General features: G+C 35.8%; 1 long non-coding RNA gene across 2 annotated transcripts; it reads right to left on the reverse strand.

The window, feature by feature from the left end:
- Nucleotides 1-1,303: 1,303 nt before the first annotated feature.
- Nucleotides 1,304-2,443, reverse strand: LOC113293874. Of its 2 annotated transcripts, none has more exons than XR_003332637.1 (4): nucleotides 2,336-2,443; nucleotides 2,114-2,175; nucleotides 1,692-1,985; nucleotides 1,304-1,509 (listed from the first exon to the last, which is right to left on the reverse strand). It is a non-coding gene; the product is annotated as an uncharacterized LOC113293874 (long non-coding RNA). The 2 variants fall into 2 exon arrangements; XR_003332636.1 differs by having other exon boundaries at nucleotides 1,688-1,985.
- Nucleotides 2,444-7,867: the final 5,424 nt, after the last annotated feature.

Consider the following 7,867-nt stretch of genomic DNA (forward strand, 5'->3'; position numbering starts at 1 on the left):
TGACAAAATCTCATTTTGGGGTCAATTCACATTCGGAAGTTAAATTAACTTCCGATTATGGTAGAACTAAAATTCGAAAATTGAATATATTCGAAGGTTAAAGTAACACCATTTACTACCGATTATGGTAGTACCAAAGTTCGAAAATTATAGGATTTTGGAAAAATCTCATTTTGGGGTCGATATATATTCGGAAGTTAAATTAACACAATTTACTACCGATTATGTTAGCACCAAAATTCAGAAATGTAAACAAAAAATAAATAAATAAATTCTCGTAACACTAACCAAATATACACTAACTACCGAATTCCTATTTAACCCCCGATTATTGAAGGGTAATTTGGCCATTACGAAAAAAAGATAAGGGGTGAACTCAACTTAGGTTTGGGTGACCTTTTTTGTTTTTATTGTTGGCCCCTAATTCCTTTTGAGTGGCCCCTAAAAATGCTAGGATTTTCAATTGTGGCTGTGTAAGATAGTATTTTTCAAGATAGTGAACACACTGTATATCGAAAAGAAAATAAACATAATTTTGCAATGACAACTAAAACATATTTTTTTAATACTCTGATTCATATAAGTGAAAAGCCTCAATACTCAGGAATTGTCATAAGACTCACCAAGTACTATACCAAATACGGGTCATTGATATTTATAAGCACATGAGCAGAGTGTTAGCAGGGAAAGAAGAAAAATGGCTACAGTACATTCATTTCGTCCACAATGTACTCTGCGGAATACATCGTGCTTATAACAATCTTGTAATCATATATTCCCAGAAGTAACAAAAATATCATATATTCCCAGAAGTAACAAAAATTAAAATGTAACCGATCTTACCATGTCATTCATCCATAAGAGTTACCTTCAGTGGATTTCATCCTATAAACTGCCCATTAATGCCATCTCCCAGAGGATCTCCTGTCTGTAGCATGAAGCCTTGGATAACCCGGTGGAAGATGAAATAGTCATATTAACCATTACCACCACGACTGGTGAAGTTCTCCAAAGTTTTGAGACCTTCTTATGGGTACAGTGTAATGTGAAAATCGCCAAGTGATATGTGTATAATATGATTCATAAGGCCAAAACATAAAATAAACCATATGGGTATATATAACCAAAAGAAAGTACAAAGAGTATGACCACCATAGTGCGAAGGAAATAGGGAACCGCCACATTCTTAGGAACCAAAACGACAAAAGCCAGAATTTGGTTAGACTGGTAGGACTCAAATATATATGACTAATAACAAAAATAAAAATTTACACAAGTTTCAGATTTTCCATAAGTTTTGTTACACATCCTAGCATGAACATTGATCGACATAACAACTTAATCAATATAATGGTACCGTAGTGAAAAATAATAAAAAATATATATATATATATACTCCGTAACAGTCCTGCAATTTTTTATTTCTTTTATAAACGGCAGTATGTTTTTAAACTATCACCCTTGTCGACATAATCAAATAACCATCGCGTGATCCTGTTAAGCCGCAACCTGAAACAACACATATTGGAAATTAAAAGAAAGGGAAAAATGGTTAACTCAAGCAACATGATCTCTTTGAGATCGACAACGTTATGTGCCTTCTCTTTGTTTATGCTAGGGTCTGTAAAAAGCTAACAAATGCGAGGGCTTGTGATGGATATTTCCATAAACAGATCAAGTATAATACCTACAATTTGTTCTGTATCATTGCTGACAAAAATGCTCAACACCTTGACGCACTTTTGCTTTGGCCTCTTGAGAATAAAACATGCCTATGGCAGTAACACTGTTGCCGAAACATAAGAACAACATGACCTAGAATACCTTATGAGCCCCGTACTTAGAATGTTTTACTTGACCTTTCAGTTAGTAGCTATCTTTGAATAGTGTAAGCACTGTTATTTCTGCGCACAAAAAAAATTCCTGCTGCATCCATCTTTAGATCTTATGGAATGTGCACTACAACCAAACCCTCGCAACGTAGTCTAACCAACAACACAAAAAAAAAAAAATTAGATTGGAAGAAAACAGAAAAATAAATGGAAATTGATTTTATATATTGCAATCATGATGGGATTAAACTAACGCAAGCAAGTGCAAAAAAATCCTATACATATTTAGTCTCCTTCTGCAACTTGAATGGAAATCCAAATGATAATTTTGCAATCACGTGTTCTACAAATACACAAATCACAATCAGTATAAAAAATGCATAAAGAAAAAAGCTACGAAGAATACCAAACAATAGGCGAAGCAGGGAAAGGTTTCTTACCTGAAACCTCTAAAAAAATGTCATCATGCGATGAGAAGAAAAATGAATTGTCAAATATATTACCTGCCGACAAATTGAAGGATTTAGGTTTTGCATCGTTTTTGGCCGAGTGATCAATAAAAGGCGAGATCGGGTTATCAAGATGGAGGAGATTAAGAAGGAAAATAACAGGCAGCAGGCTAGAAATCTTTAGGTTTTGATGGGAATTTAATGTCGACAGTTACATTACACAACATGTAGGAAGATTAAAAGGATACATGCTCCGAAAACCACAGCCGTAGATTTATCTTTTAGAAGAAAAATCTGGACCCTACTTATAATCTAACGGTTGGGAGCCCGCTAGCTTATAAAACGTTTATACACGTCAATGCGGGATAACACTGTCCAATAAATAATGCGCACCCTGTAACTGTTTGCTAGTGTTAATATATATGTTTGTTTATAAAAAAAAAAAAAAGAGTATCTTCATCCAGCCGGTCACTTAACATTGCTCGATCATAAATTGTAGGCCCAAAATATCCAGACACAGAAAAACCATGACGATCCGTAGCGGAATGGGTAGTATATTTAAGGGCTAAAATTATAATTATCCAAGGACTGCTTTAGGCGCTCAGTACTGTGTATTTTCTATTACTTATGAGTAGGGGTGTGCAACGGACGGACGGTTGCGGATTAAGGGTCATCCGCAACCAAACCGTCAAAGTTGTGGATTTGGAAAGTCAAACCGTGACTGGCCCAATCACCCGCGGATTTTACATCCGCGGATTGTGCGGGCCGGTTGAGGATTAACCGCGGATTTTTAATCACAAAAATCATCAAAAAAAAGAAGTTATCTTCACAAACAACCACAGTTGTGTCTCATATCCGCCATGTCCATCTCAATTGTTATTTATATAGACCATTCAACCAACCGAATCTATTCAACACATACAAGCTAAAAAATTCAGCCTCAAACAGTGAAATAAGCAACAAAGAGACTTACCCAACAATAATCTGCGGCTCCATTTCAAGACAACTCCAACACACACAGCAGACATTTAACATCTTTGTTACAAATCTGGAATTCATCTTATCAAATACAAATAAACGAATAGTTCCACTAAAATCCACGAATCCTAATTTACTGATTTTGGAAATAACACATGAATAACCCCAATTCCTAAGGAACCAAAATTAAACTTCAAACACTGAAATTAAACAACATACAGACTTACCCAACAATAATCTTCCCTGAATTGATGTTCCACCACCCACTAATGCTGAAATCTAATTCACATCTCCCCTGAGTTTGAAACAGCCTTTGAAGCAACACACCATCATCAACTATTCTCTGATATTAGTCTTCTATTCTTAATCAGTTTCAGAAGCATCACCTTCTTCTTAGATTCTTCCTCAATTCACTACACCCGGCCTTCAATTTCTTCTTGTCTAACTCCAAATCAATCTTCAATCGGTTTCCAAAACTCTAGTTCTAAAATTAGGGAAGAACATGAAACCCTAACTATCAGATTCTTCACGCATGACTCCATATCATCCAATTAACCTCGACCCGTTCCAAAATCAACAAAACCCACTTCTAATCATCTATCTAGAGCCTCAGATTCACTTTCTAAATCATCTCAGAGTTCTTCTCATGGAACCCTAATTTCATTGATTCTTCATCACGATTCCCGGCAGCACCTTCTTCTTCGTAATTCCCTGATACATCAACTCTTCCTCCATCTAAACAACATCACGAATTGAATTTTCTTGAATCTACTCTCAAAATCACTACTCGAGCGAAGAACAGAAGAAAGAGAAGAGAAGAAAGAAAAGAAGAAGAAGGAAAAATGAAGAAGAAAGAAGAGAAAATAAGAGTTTATCCTCTCGCTACGTGTAGAGTGTAGTGTAGATAAGGCTGACCAGATTTACTATAGGCCCAACAAATTATACTTAGCTAATAATAGGCCCAAGAAGAAATCGATTGAATCCCTAATTGTCCTACGGTGCGGGTAATCCGCGGTTATCAAATCCCAACCGCAACCGTAACCGCACCGCCTGCGGATTTGAAAATGCATCTGTGTCCGGTCCATAGCTCTTGCGGATTGGTTTTCACCCGCAATTTTGCTGACGGATACGGATAAAATCCGCGGTTACGGTTTTTCTGCACAGCCCTACTTCTGAGACTGCCTTGACCGATCCGCAGTCAATTGGCTGCCATTGAGGGTTGGGAATGTGAAGTTTTGTGAGATCACTACAAGAAACTTAATATATTGCGGCACCCAGTGGTTATGATCTAAACCCATATTAATGTCGCGATAACCTATGTAGCAAAAAGTCTTTTGCTGTAGCAAGAAATTATAGTTTTTGTCACATTTTTTTCATATTGTTGTTACAGTTGTGTGGCAAAAATTTCCTTTTACAGCAATAAATTAGCTTTTAGCTACAGTTGAAAAGTACCATGGCTAGAAATTTGCTTTTGTGACACCTATATTAAAGATATGACAATATATGGTGTAGCAATAGCTAAATTTTTTGTAGCGGATTTCAAGGAGGAAAACCCAGACGTGTTATGGTGGCAGAAATCACGTAATTCCGGGGGCTTGCTAATTTAAGTTTTTGTAATTTCTTGTTAGGGCATAAGCAGAACAAGTGCAATAATGACACATCATACTTTTTATCTGGTTACGCGTTTAATATTTATTAATTATCAAATTTATCCTTTTTTACGAAGCATACAAACACAATGTTCCATATTACTACTCATCGATACCGGCGACCACCATAAAACTATGTGATAGTTCTTATTCTAACCCTAAATACTTCTCATCTTTAAAAGTGCAAATGATACTTTACTTTCTCCCGGTTCCCTTCATTTGCATCTAGTTTTATAGCCAACTCTTTCTGTTTAGCACGAGGATCCTCGTGAAGACAGATATATCTAGTGGCCGGGGTGACCAATAAAGTTGGTCATTGGGGGCAAACATAGAGAGCTGGGTGCCTAGGTCAGAGAGATGATGAGCGAAATATACCAGCCTGATTGGCATAAATCGCCATCAAACTTATGCTTCCAAAACAAGAACCACTGCAATGCACTTTTTGCTGGTGGAGCTTTGAGTTCTCACTTCTTCTTTTCCTTGTTGTCGTTATATTTTTCTAACCTTTTTTTATTAGCTTTTATAGTTGAAGAGTCGTACTGGATTAACAGTGAACGGATAAATTAAGTTGCATGGTCAAATAAGCGCTTGCTGGTCATTCCAGCGACATCGATTGTCTTTATGTCGCTTCCTGATTTGATCATCGCTAAGTAGTTCCCCATTCAACGACTACAATTTTTTTCCTTTATAAATACCCAATTTCAAACTCATTTAAACTCACACAAGAATTTCTAAATCTTTCTAGAACTTTTCAATCTCCAATTCTTTTATGATCTTCTAATTCCTCAAAGAGGGTGACTGATAATGATAACATGGCTGAGTTCGTAGCAAACCAACATGCTGCCGAAAATCAAAGAGTTGTTAATCGTGCCAATGTGCGAGTTCGAAGTAGGAGGCGAGTACCAAAATTTACTACTACGGAAGATGAATGTATTTGGAGGAATTATGTTCATCGTATTGAGACTATATTCGCGAAGAATCTCGTAAACAAATTTTTTGGCATATGGTTTTGAGGAAATTTAAAGAACAAACAATGAACCTCAACAATCATGATGTTATAGGGTTGAGTAATCGCTTCACTATGATCAATCGTGATATTACTAGGTATGTTGTTTTACTTCAACAAGAAGGTCCAAACCTGAGGAGTGGTGAAACCTATTTGGAACTTAAACAAAGGTGTCATGCTGAATATCGTCGCATCCACGAAAAAGACTTGAAATTTGGAATTTGTTTCGATATTTTAAGTTGCTTGCCCAAATATTATCCAATATAATCTATGTCCTAAGTTTTAATATTTGTTTAAATGTATCTCTAATTAAAATGTAAGATTGGATTAAGAATAGAATTAAACTTAATTTTCAACAATACTCATCAAATTTTTGAATTCAAACTCTGAATTAATCATTAAGTCATTTTTAGAAGACATAAAACTCGACAATAATAATTTTTAAAATAAATATAACTAAACTTTAAAAATAAAAATTTGGGACAATGTTCTTCATCTTGTTTGTCTTCTTCATTTCACAAAACTTCTAATCAATGCGCTCATGAATGGAGTCTCCTTTGTTTATCTTCTTCTTTGGCTTCAAATTTGTCTTGCGTTGATTTTCCTTGCCTTAAACTTTTCTTTGCCTTTTCTTGGTTGCGGTTTTGACTTGGTTAATATCCAAAACATGAAGACTTCTTTGCTTCTTACCTATTTCTTGATAACTATCACATATTTTCTTGACGGCTTCTTCTAGAACTACTCCAGAAAAATCAAGTTGCGTTGCCGAATCAAGTTGGGTTAATTGTGCCATCTGGGAAAAATAGAAAAAATAAATTAGATTGAGGAATAGAGAATAGATGTAGAAAAGGAGAAATTTTAGTGTGAAAAATTTGGGGCAAGTTTTGGATTTGAAAGTTACCTATTTATAACGATAAAGAACTAGCGGTTGGCGCTAGAGTCAATATCGTGCGAACTTCTTACCCGTTGGCGATAGAGTCTTTATCGCTGGCATATTTATAAGTATCGCTCATTAGAAAGTCGGTCGCTAAGTGGTTTTCCCGTAACAACGCAATTGGTTTGCCATGCCACCTGATATGCCAAATCATTTTTTTTTTTTTTTGCATTTGCATATGAAAAGACCTTGGTGAATGTTAGCTACCGTGAGTATAAAATTACCTTGGATAATGACATCCATTTGAAAGAACCTGGATTCCACTATCCAGTAACAGCTGTGATACCCACCCCTATTCAGTAATGATTTCTTTTTTTCTCCCTCCAAAATGATTAAAAACGGTTCACTAAGTTACAAGAAGTAAACAGAAAAAAAATAAAAAAAAATAAATCTCCAAAAATAAACAGGACTGACACCAAAACATACTAATCTCCCAAAGATGACACCAAAACAGACTAATCTCCTAAAGGCATGGTAAAAAAGAAACTACAAGCAATCAAGCATAGGCCAACCCTTGAAAATACTGCAACCCAAAGAGATTAAGGAAAAAAGAAAAATCTAATTTGATTTTAGATAATCTTAAAGAAGCGAAAGAAAGCTACCAGCACAGAGAAGCCTAAAAAATACTGAAACCCAGAGAGATTAAGAACCAAAAGTTGACCCAAATTTGATTTTACATAATCCTATGGAATGCCCCTAAGAGGTTCATTATTCTTGCATCAATAACGCATGCACCTTCACTTTCTCGATGACTTGCGGTATTGTTGAAGACTAATTCATTTTCCCAATTCCATATTGTCCAAGTGATGACCGCACATAGAATTTTTCACGAAGCTTGATCTGTAGAAGATAACCCATAATTCACGATTATCCCAGGTAGTTTTCTTTTTAGATGCACTCCTTAATTTGAGAAGGGAGCAAAGTGCTAGATACAGCCATTTATTAGGGGGGTAACCCCACCATATACTTTGCCTTTATGGAACCCAATGGATGGATTTATGAAACCCCACAATAAACCC

Source organism: Papaver somniferum, chromosome 7, assembly GCF_003573695.1.
Source record: "Papaver somniferum cultivar HN1 chromosome 7, ASM357369v1, whole genome shotgun sequence".
NCBI lineage: Eukaryota > Viridiplantae > Streptophyta > Magnoliopsida > Ranunculales > Papaveraceae > Papaver > Papaver somniferum.